Here is a 4,225-nt window from a genome sequence, read left to right as displayed (position 1 = left end):
GTTTCGTTTGGGCGACGTTTTTTTAATCATCTGCTACCATTTTTCCAATTTGATTTTGGTCAGGCGTTTGTGATTAAGCATGCCATAAAGTTTTAAATCTGCTGAGTTCCCATGTTGTGTTTACTGGCCCTTTAAACAAAGTTACATTATAAATTGAAATAAAATTGAATGTGTAAACTGTTCTCTCACGATTTGCACGTGTTTTCGAATCCTGAACAGTTGTATCACGGGGGAACATTTTGATCACCTGGATTTTATTCCACAAAGACGCGGTCTCCAGCTCATCCATAAAATAAGCACCTAAGAAGTACCATGACCAAGCAACGTTTTAACAACATCATGCTCTTGCACATTCACAAGGAGGACACTGATGACATATACCTCATGGACAATACCAAGGCACTTGCACATGCAAACCCGAGACACGGTACCTTCTTTGGTGGCTATGTATAGGATCGGTCCTACCTAACCCACAATGCGATGAAGCAAGGCATGTGAATATGGAAGAAAATATTTTGTTAGATTTCAGCTATAAAACCACCTAAGAGACGTCTCTAATTGTTTTACATTTAAAAGAAAGGTGTATCAGTATTAAACAGCTTGAACACACCTAAGTCAATACTTTCCTTTATGGTGACTATGCTTGTCGTAAGTGGCGACTAACGAGATCGGGTGGTCAGGCTCGCTGACGTGGTTGATGCATGTCATCGTATCCTAATTGCGTGGATCGATGCTCATGATGACAATCACTGGGTTGTCTGGTCCAGACTCGATTATTTACAATTAATCCAAGGCGAATGCGATGAATCCAAGGTGAAAGCGGGCGGTCTAGGCTTGGCTGCAAAGTTTGTGTATAATGATGTCATGAACATACTTCAAACATTGTCTAAGATATGTGTTTGTGTTTTACTTAGAATGTCTAAATTATTTTTGCAAAGTGGCTGTCCATACGTATTTAGAATCTACCGAAATGAGACGATTTGGTCCATAAGATAATACAATAACTGAATTATATTTTCACCGGACACATACACACGCACGCACGCACGCACGCACGCACGCACGCACGCACGCACGCACACACACACACACACACCGGTTGTCGACAAAAACATACTAATGGCTCTCTCAAACAGAAAACATGGGCCGTCATATAGCTGGAATATTGCTGAGTGCGGCGTTAAACAACAAACAGACAGACGAAGTAAAAAAGAATAAGCCCCAATCCCTAAGTCACAAATATCTTTTTTTGCTGAATGGAACTGAAAACTGAAATAATTTTGGAAATGCTCATCCTAATCTTGAATATCAAAATCACTTTTAAAATCTTGGTTTGGTTTAAGGCCTCTTAACGTGGAACCAAAATGTTTTAGAATTATCAATACATTATTACAACATTTCCTGTTTCAACTGCGGGGATTTTGCTCAGGAAATTAGCATTACGATATCTTGGGTGATGGTTGTTGAGACAGACCTTACATAGCAATGGTAAATACCCAAATGTGAAGTTGGACAAACGAACATTGATGTCAATGATTAAGCATTTGTATTTTATGTGTAATTGAAATTTACTTTTTGACTGAGTGACGCATTAACGGGATCCGGAGTCCAATAGCGACCAGTGAGGCTCGGTTAAATCATTAAACTACGTCTAAAACCAAAGCGCTAAATAACAGCAAGTAAATGTTAACATTTTATCAGTCTAACTTGATGAGAGTAATGCAAACAGTGCTCAGATGTGATCACTAATGCTGTCAATGTCATACCCTGACAGGAAAGGAATTGTTATCACGCATCACTGTTAACAGCATTGGTGCCATCATATGTGTTTAGTCCATTATCCTGATTAACCGATACCAAGCACTAATGATTTTCATGCCGACATCAACATGATCAAACGCAATCGAATTTTGTTGGTTCAGTTTCTAAAATGAAAGAATATAATGTACCCATTGATTTCCAATACCAGTCTCGCCATTACCTAATCCTGCAGCTAGAAATAGGCTTGAAATACAGTGCTTCACGGACACCAACCTTCCCGAGGCAAGGGAGTTAACAGAAAGTAGACTTTTATAGTCAGTTACCTCCCTTGCCGCGGGAAGATGGGTACACTAGATATCAGCACTATTTGGTAGTGATTAAAACGGAATTGTACAATAGACCCTGCTTTTTGCCGAGATGTCTTATGATAATAGAAATGTTTTGTCACTTTTATTTTGATCATGTAAGTAAGCAATAATACATTTGTGTAAATATCTCGAGTATCATTTTGTTTATTTCTAGCTCTATTTAGTCATGCAATATAATGCATACAATTACTCAATGTCTCCTCCATCACGTCTATTGTCCTCTCTGTCACAAGACAACTCGATGACTTTCTTAAGGTGGGGGCACGGGTGGCCCAGTTGTCTTAAGCGCCGCGATTCGCTGTGCAGAGTTGCGTCCCTTGGGCACGCCAGAAACCTAGGATTGTGGGTTCGAATCACGGTTCGCCCCGATTATGTTTCTAGGTGTGTCAGCACCATACCCGTGCTCGTGGGTTTCACCGAAGTGGTAAACGTCTGACACCTGCATCACTTCGGGCTTTGCTCCCACATTAAGCTGACACGCCGTGATAAAACTCGTATACTGTTAAAAGCGGCGTTAAACCCAAATCACTCACTTTAGGTACAGTTGACAAAATGTTCACCAAATGTTCGGGGTCGTGTGGCAATATAATGCAAGAAATAAGTAAGGTTCAATACTCACATCTGGGTTGTTTGTTTGAATAAAGTATTTACCATCAAATAGTCAAATTGTATAACTGTTCGATAAACAGGTTTGATTTTAACCATATGAAGACACGACATTTGCTCCATTCTCATGACTCATATAAGATATTAATTCCAAGTTGCTACCTGGTCGCATTTTTATTGATTTGTCATTTCTACAACAACATATCCTCCCAACCTTTCCAGTTTTGTAATAAGTGTAAGTTGCACTCCGGGTTAGATGTAAATAATTAGGACGTACTAATTAAGTGGAATTAAAAGTGACCTGATTCTATATGAAATATATTAGTATGTTTAAACTATTGTTAAATACGATGAGTGAGTGAGTATGGTTTTACGCCGCTTTTAGCAATATTCCGGCGGGGGACGCCTTAAATTGGCTTCACACATTGTACCCATGTCGGGAATCGAACCCGGGTCTTCGGCGTGACGGGCGAACGCTTTAACCACTAGGCTACCCGACCGCCCCTTAAATATGATGAGATGAGGTGAGGTGTAAAGTTATTGCACTGCGATACGTGTGTGTGTGTGTGTGTGTGTGTGTGTGTGTGTGTGTGTGTGTGTGTGTGTGTGTGTGTGGCTGCTTGTACTAGGCCGGACTAATGCCAATTTTACAGTGCTAGCCCACTCAGATACCAAGCTGCAGTTTAAACATGAATACCCAACTCAGAAACAATATACTAACTCCGAGCCGACCAGTCCTTGTTTTAGCCCCTTAATGCCGAGCACCAGGCAGAGTATAAACAAGTACCATCTTTAACGTATGACGCCACCGGGGATCGAACCCATGATCGTCCGCACTCCGGACTGACGCTCTATCCACTAAACCACGGAGGCAGTCCTATTTAAATGAATGTAAACAACTGTGTCAAATGTGTGTTAGTGTGGGCGCAGATAGCAGCCAATCACCCTGGATTAATTGGTTTTCTGGAATTAGAGACAAGAAACAGTGGACTTGCAAGTGTGTAGGTAGATCTCGGGGCTGTGTATAGAAGGTCACACCTGACACAACACAACTGGTCTGACTGACGAGGGATTATAAAGATGTCGTTTAATAAATAGCGTTAGAGAAGGGGTCAAGGTCCGAACCACATAGCCGTCACTAGACAGTAATTCAGTTGATGAATCACGGATTTGATAAATTATATCCAGGCGGGAAACTAGAACCGAGCCATGCAGAAGTCACTAGATAGTAGTTTAGTTGATGAATCACGGAAATGCACAGGTGTGGGATATATTGGAGATCTAAAGCGGGGGACAAAAGTCGGGGAGAACTGTTTTCGTGTCACTACAAGCTAAGGTCGGAAAAGTCGCTGTGATCCCAGATTTCTTCCAGTACGTTTGTGAAGTATCTGTTCGCTGCATCAAGGAAGCCGTTTGAATAAATAGTCATCGTAATGAATTCCAAGACATTTGTTCCTTCTGGCTCTTCTCGTGGAGGTTAAGTTCAAACA

The sequence above is a fragment of the Haliotis rufescens genome, unplaced genomic scaffold (assembly GCF_023055435.1).
Source record: "Haliotis rufescens isolate VD_foot unplaced genomic scaffold, xgHalRufe1.0.p SCAF_15, whole genome shotgun sequence".
In the NCBI taxonomy this organism is placed as follows: domain Eukaryota; kingdom Metazoa; phylum Mollusca; class Gastropoda; order Lepetellida; family Haliotidae; genus Haliotis; species Haliotis rufescens.
This window is presented reverse-complemented; position numbering follows the sequence as displayed.